This window comes from Mus caroli, unplaced genomic scaffold, assembly GCF_900094665.2.
Source record: "Mus caroli unplaced genomic scaffold, CAROLI_EIJ_v1.1 scaffold_17819_1, whole genome shotgun sequence".
NCBI lineage: Eukaryota > Metazoa > Chordata > Mammalia > Rodentia > Muridae > Mus > Mus caroli.
In genome coordinates this window covers 9,991-21,147 of record NW_018389607.1, presented here as the reverse complement: position 1 = coordinate 21,147, position 11,157 = coordinate 9,991, and the positions used below count along the sequence as shown (strand labels likewise).

Here is an 11,157-nt window from a genome sequence, read left to right as displayed (position 1 = left end):
TCGGGTGTGTTGGTGTGCCCTGGACTGGGCGAAGTTGGAGTGCTGGGTTCTGATAATGGTGAGTGGTCTTGGTTCCTGTTAGTAAGATTGTTACGTTTACCTTTCACCATCTGGTAATCTCTGGAGTTAGTTGTTATAGTTGACTTTGTTTAGAGATTGTTCTTCTGGTGATTCTTTTACCGTCTATCAGCAGTCCTGGGAGACAGGCTCTCTCCTCTGAGTTTCAGTGGTCAGAGCACTCTCTGCTGGCAAGCTCTCCTCTTACAGGGAAGGTGCACAGATATCTTGCATTTGGACCTCCTCCTGGTCGAAGAAGGCCCAAAACAGGACCTTTCCCAGATGCTGTGTTGCTTTGGCAGGTCACAGAAGCTGTCAGCTTCTGTGGTGCACACTCTCACCTATGCAGAGTAAGTTCCTAAGTTTGGTGGAGTCCAGGAGCCAAGATGGTGCCCGCTGCTCCTGAGGCAGAGGGCTTCCGAGCCAGGTGGACACCTGTCCTCTGGCTGGGAGGGTGGCCGGTTGTCTGCGGCCCGAAAAGGGCCTGCCTCAGAGGCTCTGTGGCTCCCGCCTGTCCCAGAAGCTGTCCGCTTCTGTGGTGCACCCTCTCACCTGTGCAGACTAAGTTCCTAAGTTCGGTGGAGTCCTGGAACTAAGTTGGCGCCCGCTGCTCCTGAGGCAGAGGGCTTCCGAGCCAGGCGGACACCTGTTCTCTGGCTGGGAGGGTGGCCGGATCTGTCTCTGTCTTTCAACTACTGGAATTAAAGGCATGTGCCACCATTGCCCGGCTTCAAGGCATCTTTTTAAAAAAGTTTTATTTATTCAAGTATATGAGTGCTTTCTTTGCATATATGCCTACAGAACAGAAGAAAGCATCAGATCCTATTATAGATGGCTGTGAGACACCATGTGTTTGCTGGATATTGAAATCAGAATCTCTGCAAGAACAACTATTGCTCTTAAGTGCTGAGTCATCTCTCTAGCCCCATATAATGCATTCTGATTAAGTTTTTCCCTCTCATTACCCGTTCAGGTTCTTTACATCTCTCCTATCCAGATCCATACTCTTGGGTATCCTGTTAGTAAACAAAGAGGCATGTGTTGTCTGCAGCACTAGGGAGAGCAGACCCTGTACCTTTCCTGAACAGCACAGTAATGCTGATGATCCTGGTGGCAGGGAATTGGGTGAGCTAACCCAAGGATGTGAGCTGAGAGAGCTGGATCTGCCAATTGTCTGCTGTGAGGTGACATGGGCAAGGGAGAAATTATATGCTCCCTCACCCCCAAATATACATCCCTTGCTATCTCTGGGAGGCAGGAGAGCTGTCCCAGAGGTCTTCTGAACAGGAGATGTGGCCCTGCTCCTCATCTGCTGCAGCACATGGGAGAGTAGGCCCTGCCCCTCACTTGGGCAGCATAATAGACCTGACTCTGATGATGGGTACACCAGTGAGCAAGTCTTAAGGGTGTGAGTATGGGAGAGCTGGCCCTACAGCTTTTCTGCTGTGTGTCAGTCTAGGCAAGGGAGAGATGCCCACCCCTTGTCTTGACCCTTGACAATTACATCAAGCAGAAGAGCTGGCCCTGTGTGATGAGAGCAGCACTCAGGAGAGCTAGTCCTGCACAATGAGTGGGCACCACTGTAGAGCTGGCCCTGGATGTGGGGGTTGCAGGTTAACAGGCCCTAAGGGTGTGAATGCAGAAGAGACCTCCCTCTTGACTTCGGGGCAGCTGTGCAGAAACAGGAGGGACAGACTCCTCCCTTTATCTTTTGTCATCTATGGCAGTCAGGAGAATTGGCACCAGGATTATGAGAGTGTGAGGACTGGCCATGTCTCTCAGTAGGTGAAAAACTTGGAAGAGTAGGCCCTACACCTCATATAGGTAGCAGAATATAGCTGATTCTGGTTTCTGGGATTGTTGGTGAGAGGGCCTCAAAGGTGCAAGACAGCTTGCAGGCTGACCAGCTCAGATAGTGCTTAGACCAAGACCCAGGGCTTAGAATTGTCCCACTGCAACATCTACTTCATCAATGAATTGCTAGAGTGCAAGAAGGGATGTCATACATATCCAATACTACAGGATCAGCACAACACAGGGAAACCAGAGGGTATCTGAGAGGAGTCCTAATGAGGTTCTAATATTGGTAAAGTAGCGTCAGATCAGATCAATGACTCATTGCAATTAATATTTCAAAGCAAAGAATTGTGGACTAATGGGTATACTGTAGGACACAGTGTAACACACCACAGCTTTTACAATAGTTTTTTTTTTCACTCTTAGTGGTGAGGTTGCAAGATGAAGAGCAGGTATGAATGGAGGTGGAGATGTATGGGATTGGGGTACATGATGTAAAATTCACAAAAGAACCAATAAATAGTTTAAAAAAGAAAACAAAAAGGCATGTAAGAAGTACAAGAATAAAAGAAAACACAATAAGAGAAATAAAAAACAAACACACCAGAATATGACAAAACAAACACACCATAAAAAGAGCTAAGTAAAAAGAATCACAAGAAGTACATATAGATGCTGCGTATATGTTTTGAACACATTGGAGTACCATGAAATCTCAAGCCATGATATAAAAGCAAAGGACTATAAGTTTCTAAACAGAAAAAGGGAAAGAAAAGCCCTGACAACATTATCAGAGAAAGAACCTCCTAATAAGGAGCATTTGTTCGGGGTGTGCATGTATTGCTGGGCATGGGAATTTCCTTAAGGATGGCTTATTTCCCCAGTGTGACTCCCTTGGAAAAAAAGAATTTTTCATTTTGGGTACCTATCAATTACAGATTGCTTCTGGGTTAGGGGTGAGTCATATATCCACTTCTCCTTCCTGTTCCAGAATCCTATTTGGTCCTGCCACTTTCAGACCTTATGCATGCAGCCACAGTCTCTGTGAGTTTATATTTGGTCTCAAAAACAAACAACAGAAAACATAGATTAAGCACAGAACTTGCTACTGTGTTTCTCATTATGGAAACCTTCCTCTCCTCCCTGATGTTTCAGCTGCCACATGCACATTCTCTTCACTGCTGTGTGCCATGTGTTTATTAACCCCATTGTTGAAAGTTGCTAGATAGCATGTTAGGTACTTAGAATAAATCTGATGTTAACATTGAAAGGATAGAAACACAGAAGGAATCAGAAGATGTTGTGCTGATTTGGCTTTTTTAGACATCAACTCAATTTAAAGAAGCAGTTCCACAATATCTTATTTGTATTTTAGTAATTGTAGTCTAGGGAGATTCTCTTATGCTTATGTGGAATAAATCACCATGTCTTTTTAGGAGTTAAAATGTAAAAGAGTATATAGAATGATATATCAACTTCCAAGCCTATAATGCTCAGGTAAGCACCCTGTCAGCAAAAGTGGAGGTTTTCCACTTGTTACTGCTTTATGCTTTGTTTCCTGTATCTTCCTGCTCCTTACCTTGTATTCTTGGTCAACCTCTTCAATGAGAGCTGTTTGGTGACCACGGTGCTCCTGAGATCGCTCACAAAGCCAGCAGATGACCATCATGTCCTTCCTACAGAAGAGCCAGAGTTTCTCTCCATGTTGTGCACAGATATTCACCTTCTTCTCCTCCTCTGGAATGGACTTGAACCCCTTGAGCCTCTCTACTATGTTGGCCACATGTAGATTAGGCCTCAGATTCCCAGATGGGTAAGGAACTCGGCACACAGGGCAGTTGCCCTTCCTGTCTGTGTTTCTGTTGGACTCATAGTTCAGTGTGATGCAGGCTCTGCAGAAGCTGTGGTTACAATCAGCACTCACAGGTTCCTTCAGGAGCTCCAAACAGATAGGACAGGTTACTTCCTCCTTTATCATCTCCAGGAATGATGAGGCCATAGTTGCTGTGATCCTGTGTCTGCCTGTCCTGACTTCTCACACTGCTGCATGGACAGGGAAAAGGACCAAGTAAGAAGTGGAAGATCAAAATGAACCCTGTGCAGAGGTCAAGGAAGGACCACAATGACAAGTTAAAAGAACAAAGGAAGAAATATGGAAGGAGGTTTGGTGATATAGCAAGGACTACTTGGTTATACTTCAAATGTTGTACTTTTAGGTCATCCCAATTGATAACTTTCATGTATGGGAATGTTATCCCCCTTTTACTGAAAAGTAAAAAGAGTTTCCCATTAACATCCTTTTGTAGCCTCTCTTTTTTCCTTCCCTGTCTTTCCCGGGCACCATCTTCAGTGTCTTAAGCAACAAACCTCTCATATCTCTGGCCCCTCCTCTACTGTCAAGTCTAGTCAGTGAGACTCACTGTGATGCTCTTATTGCCTGTTTCTTACCAGAAAGAGCAGATGCTTACATGGAATGTAAACACTTCCATGTCCTTATCGACATATGCAATTATTTCTCTGATTGTCATCTAATAAAAGACTATGTGTGTGTTTGTTGACAAGGTTATGTTAACCCCTGTGGAGATGTATAGAGTTGGTCACTTAAGAGGGTCATTTGTCTTCAATACACTTCAAAGGTATAAAAATCATCCCATGAAGTCTTCTTTCATTGGTGACTGCTCTATCCCATAGAGGTCACCCAAGAAAAAAGAGGTGACTACTAAGGCACAACCTGTACCCATTCAATAGATTGTGTGGAATTATGCCCCCAGTTACTTGAGGTATCTGAGGAATCATATGTCTGTAAATATTAAAATTTTATCTTGGTCTAGAAATTTTCCCAAAACATTAATGGGCATCTCCAGGTATGTATGCCACCATGATACTAAGCGAGATCAAGACTAAATGAAAAATTATTCTTGAAAGTACACAGTTTTTTTTCCTCTCAATAACATGTAATATTAGTTCAGCATGAAAAACCAATGGACAATTCACACAACACTGAGAAACTAAAGAAAAAAACCCTCTGTTGGCTAAGTGTTGGTGTATACCTTTAAGGCAGGCAGATCTATGAGTCCAAGGCCTGCTTCGTCTTCAGAGTGAGTTTCAGGATGCCTACTGCTATAGATATACTTCCTGAAGAAACTGTTATTATTCTTTGTCTGACAATTATTTGAAAAATATATTTTTGGAGTAATAAAATTTCAAAACTGTTTATAACAAGACATAAATTTCCTGATTATAAAGACATACATGAAAGGCCCACTACTTATCTCATAGCAAATTTAGGGCATTGAAAAATCTTTAAAATCATGTACAACACAAGCATACTTATTTTTGTCACCTCTATTCATCACAGCAGGGCAAGTACTTAGAATAAATGCAAACTGAAAAACTAAAATAAAATAAAAATTATGCAAGTAAGAGTTTCTTTTCACATGAAAAAAAGCCAATGATTTCAGTAAAGATGGCTGTGTAATATTCCATATAGAAAAGTCACAAATAGTGAGACACCATGATAAGGGAATAAAGAATCTGAACCTGTGAGAGAGAAATTATGGAAATAACACCCTTTTCAATAGCCATAGATAATATAAAATATCTTGGTGTAAGTCTAACCAAGCCAGTCAAAGATGTGCATGAAAGGAATGTCAGTTTCTTGAAGAAAGAAATTGAAGATATCAATAGTTGGAAAGATCTCCCATGCTCACTGATAGGCAGGATTAACATAGTGAAAATGGCCATCTTATGAAAAGGAATCCTCACCAAAATACCAACACAATTTTGTATAGATGTTAAAGAGCAATTCTCAACTTCATATGGAAAAATAAAAACCCAGGATGCCAACTCAATCCTGAACTTCAGGAGGAATCACCATCTCTGCCCCTAATCTGTAGTACAGGACAGTAATGGTAACAACCGCATGGTACTGGTACAGAAACAGACATGTAAGTCAATGGAATCAAAAAGGACACAGAAATAGACCTATGTAACTATGGACATTTGATTTTTGATAAAGAAACTGAAACTACACAGTGGGAAAAAAAAGAAGTCATCTTCAACAAACGGTTTTGGCCTAATCGGACTTATACATGTAGGAGAATGCAAATAGTTCCATATTTATCACCCTGTACAAAAATCTTGCACCAAAGAGACTAGAACTTAGGGATGAAGGCTATGTGTAGTTACAAGCTCAAATCTCCATGTTCAATGAATTATGTGGATTCTTTTTCTGCAGCTGGGCACCACTATCATTTTGAATAGAGCAACATGTTGTGTTAGCAACAGACTTGATTGTTTAAGGATCTCCATGGAATCCTGTTGGTCAATAACTCAATTGAACGTAATCCAGTCCTACAATTGGAAGCTTATTTGGTGACAAGAGATTGCCAGTTGAGATTCTCCCATTATTAATAGACCTCATTAACATAACCTCCATATACTTCAGGAAGTTTCCATTGAACTAGGTTTCCATATAATCCCTCAAATGCCCCTTAAATCCAGCAATATTAATCTTTCGAAATAGAGACACTAAGAAACAATAACTAGGTTTGTTCAAATCAAACAAGTCTTCGGACAGCACTTGTTTCTGTTGTTATTGGAGTATGTAATGGCCAAGTTTTGTGCTAGGCACTCATTTGAAGTTCCTGAAAGATAAGTTCCTCAAAACTCTCACTCCTTGCTGTCCTCCCCAAATGTAAAACTTATGCTGGTTTTGTGAACTTTATTGTTGAGTGACAGGAAATGAAACAGCTCCCTCACAGCTGAGGGTAGTACAATTCATTTCTCAACTACACATCCCACACAAATAAGTTGATTGTGGTGTCCACCTTTAAATACACTTCCTCTAGCCTCTTCCTGTGTCACAATTCTTTGATTTGCCTTTAAGGCCACTGAGCTATTAACAATAATTTATGAATTCACTTCATTATAACTTAATCTGTGGTCTTCTCCCTGTGTAGTTGAACTCTGTAACACCTAAAACTGTTTCTTTAAGAATGATGAGAGTTTCACTGAAAATAATAGAAAAAAAGTGGGAAGAGCCTCGAGCACATGGGCACAGGGGAAATTTTCCTGAACAGTAGATGAAGAATGGACAAATGTAAGGCAAAGGACACTCTGAATAGGACAATATGGCAACTAACAGATTGGGAAAAGATCTTTACCAACTCTACATTTGATAGAGGGCTAATATCCAATATATACAAAGTACTCAAGAAGTTAGACTTCAGAGAAACAAATAACCATATTAAAAATGGGGTACAAAGATAAACAAAGAATACTCAACTGAGAAAACTTGTATGACAGAGAAGCACCTAAAGAAATGTTCAATATCCTTAGTCATCAGGGAAATGCAAATTAAAACAACTCTGAGATTCCACCTCACATCTATCAAAATAGCTAAGATCAAAAATTCAGGTGAGCTGGGCGGTGGTGGGGCACACCTTTACACCCAGCACTTGGGAGGCAGAGACAGGGGGATTTCTGAGTTCGAGGCCAGCCTGGTCTACAGAGTGAGTTCCAGGACAGCCAGGGCTCTATAGAGAGAAACCCTGTCTGGAAAAACAAAACAAACCAAAAAAACCAAAACAAACCAAAAAAACCAAAACAAACCAAAAAAACCAAAAAAAAAAAAAAAACACCAAAAAAACCCCAAAACCAGAAAAAAACAAAACAAGCAAACAAACAAAAACCTCAGGTGACAGCAGATGCTGGTGAGGATGTGGAGAAAGAGGAACACTCCTCCATTGCTGGTGGAATTGTAAGCTGGTACACCCACTCTGGAAATCAGTTTGGTGGTTCCTCAGAAAATTAGACATAGTACTACCCGAGGACCCAGCTATACCTCTTCTGGGCATATTCCCAGAAGATGCTCTAACATGTAATAAGGACACATGTTCCACTATGTTCATAGCAGCCTTATTTATAATAGCCAGAAGCTGGAAAGAACCCAGATGTCCTTCAACAGAGGAATGGATACAGAAAATGTGGTACATTTACATAATGGAGTATTACTCATTTATTAAAAGAATGAATTTATGAAATTCTTAGGCAAATGAATGGAACTAGAAAATATCATCTTGAGTGAGGTAACCCAATCACAAAAGAATGCACATGGTATGCACTTACTGAAAAGTGGATATTAGCCCGGAATCTCAGAATACCCAAAATACAGACCACATGAAACTCAAGAAGAAGGAAGAACAAAATGTGGATACTCTGGTCCTTCTTGGAAGGGGGAACAAAATACCCATGGGAAGAGATACAGAGACAATGTGTGGAACAGAGACTGAAGAAAAGGGCATCCAGTTCCTGTTCTACCTGGGGATTTAGCCTCAGTTACCAAACCCAGACACTATTGTGGATGCCAACAAGTACTTGCTGAGAGAAGCCTGATATAGCTGTCTTTCTGCCAGTGCCTGAAAAATACAGAGGTGGATGCTCACAGCCAACAATTGGACTGAGCACAGAGTCACTAATGGAGGAGTTAGAGAAAGGAAGCAAGGATCTGAAGGGGTTTGAGGCTCCATAGAAGGAACAAAAATATGAATCAACCAGTAGCTCCTGGGACTAAACCACTAACCAAAGAGTTCACATGGAGTGTCCCATGGCTCCAGCCTCATATGTAGCATCAATGGGAGGAGAGGCCTTTGGTCCTGTGAAGAACCAATGTTCCAATGTATGTATGTATGGGAATACAGGAGAGGGAAGTAGGAGTGGGTGGGTTGGTGAGCAAGGGGAAGGGGGATGGGATGGGGGATTTTGGAGGGGAAATGAGGAAAGGGCTAATAGTTGAAATGTACAAAATATCTGATAAAAAAAGGGTATAAAAAGAATGATGAGAGTTCAAAGAACTGATGCCATAGAAAAAATGGTGCTTTTTCAAATAGGCCTAGCAAATAAATTCTCTCAGGCTTCATTTACAAAGTATCATTTTTTGAAGAAATTTGACATGTATTCCCTAGACGTTTCCACATTTAAAAACTGGACAACCCTAAAACATGCATTTTAATATCTCATAACAAATGGTGGTTAAGAGAGTTAGTTGCTATGTTCAGAAAACAGGTGTATATAACTGATTGAAAGCAAGACAGAGCAAAGGGAAAGGGGATGAATGGGCTCTTGAGAACCCTCAAACCAATCTGGACACAGGAAGCCCTGACCTGTGTCTTCTGGAGACTACATTAGTTTGGATGAAGCCTGGATTACCTGCTCCAAGTCCTTTCTTTTCTTTCATGGTTCTCAAGATCTCTAGATCTTTCTATCAGCAGACATCATTCATTCTTTTATGTCATCAAATTCAATTAGGAGCACTGCCCAGACCCTCTGGGTCCCTGTGTCTGCGTGGAACGAGGTCTCTCGACGTGGGTGGACAAAGCATGGATGAGCGACAAACGGACACACACAGGAGAGTTCATGTGTAGAATCTGAATGTAATTTTGTAACTCGAGCATCAGAGTTTTTAATGCAGAGGACAATAAGGAAGTTGGGTGACATATTCGTAAGGTACAATTGAGGCTACAGAGCTCATGCTGTGTCTCCTCGGGCAGTAAAGTTCATCTGTAATCCCAGGAGCTGGGGAGGCTGACACAGAACAATTCCATGAGGTCAGCCTGGGATATACAGGAATTGAAAAGCTGTCACTTCTTGAGAGTGTTCCTCTGCTGTTCTCTCTCTGTTTCTCTCTGTCTCTCTGTCTCTCTCTGTTTCTCTCTAGCTCATCCAATCTTCCTTTTACCCCATCCACTGTCTCTTTCCTTGGGATTAAATTAGGAGCTGGTAGAAACTTGCAAGTGCTCCTCCAGCCCACTAATTGCACCCAAATTAGCTAAATAGACTTGGTCTTATTAGGTCCTTGGACTCTGGATCTTACTGTTTCATCTTTCGTTGTATCCAGAATTACTAGCCTGGGGTGATGGAGATTCAGATACAGGACATATGGCATATGGGAAAGGGTAGGCAGGCAATGGTAATGATTTTAAAGTGACATTAGGAATTCCCTACACACTTCAGGCTATTTCATAGTACAAGTACATTAATAGGAGGCTGCAAAGAGATCAAGACTTCCAATCACAGAGACAGCAGCACAGGGAATGAGTCCTTAGAATCATGGGTAAATCCACTATCACTCAGAGAAATCTTAACCTTTTTTTTTTTTTCAAACACCCCTCTGGCTATACTACTTCTTTGGATGGAAATCAGTGTCTGTGTTGGAGCAGGAGATTCATGCTGCAACTCATAATTAAAGATTAGAAAAAAGACTGGAGTCTGTTTGGAAAAATAACTGGACCTTTCCAGACAGGCCATGAAAGCTGTCTTCCTCAAGTCCATCCTGTCTCTGGCTCTCATTCCCATAATACTCAGCAGGAAGCCAGCAGTTCCCCCTTCAACCCTCTTCTGCTTTATAACTTCAACTCACCAGAGCAAAGACTGTGTCTTCTTCTAAATTCCTCCAAACTCTGCAGTTGAAAATTGGCTCACACCTTCAGATACCAATCAAGAGACCCAGGATTTGTGGAGAGGAGCAAACACAGGCCAGAGTCTAAGTCCTGAGGATTCAGCCAACTGTGCTGGTCTTCTGGGGAGCCAGTAAAGAAATGAAAGTTAAGACTGTGAGGGTGGAAACTGAGAAAAAGAAACTAAAGAACTACTAACCAATGGGGCGGTACCCCATAAATATCTGAGGTTTTACCACAAGAGAGAGTTAGTTGCCTTAGGTCAGCTTTGTCTTCCAGTAACTTGGGACATTTTTTTCAGAGCTACAGAAACTTGTTATGTCACTTGTTCAGACTCATGATACAATCAACCAAAAAGTTCCTGACCCTCTGGGAATGTGGAAAGAAAGCTTTCCCCATGGGCTCCTGCACCTGAGCTCCTGTTCTGGCTTTGCCTTGGTGGCAGGTGTGGCCTAAAGGGAAGGAAAAACAAGGCTAGGGACAGAAAACTGCAGTGTTCCTCTGAGGTTGGAACTGGACTCTTACAGGAAGAGAACAGGAAGTTGCAGTTTAGAGAAGCTGCCAAACAAGCAAGATTCCCCACCCATCAGGGACTGAATGGGGAGGAGTCATGTGCAAAGCCAGGCAGAAACACATCACCACCCTCACAGCAGAGAGAGCAGTGAGCTGCAGAGGGCTCTCCAGCTGTTCCATGATGACTCTCAGATTATGTATTTTGTGACTGAATAGACCTAGTCCCTTCACAGTGCTGATCTGATCCATTTATTCATTTACCCCTTTCCAGGAGTCCCTTGCCAGAATGTTTCACAAGGTCCCATTTGATTTAGGATTTGCAAACATCTACAAA

General features: G+C 42.0%; 1 pseudogene across 1 annotated transcript; it reads right to left on the bottom strand.

The window, feature by feature from the left end:
* Positions 1-3,325: 3,325 nt before the first annotated feature.
* Positions 3,326-10,428, bottom strand: LOC110288193 (annotated as a pseudogene). The gene is made up of 2 exons (XR_003835886.1): positions 10,274-10,428; positions 3,326-3,897 (listed from the first exon to the last, which is right to left on the bottom strand). The product of XR_003835886.1 is annotated as a tripartite motif-containing protein 30A pseudogene (transcript).
* Positions 10,429-11,157: the final 729 nt, after the last annotated feature.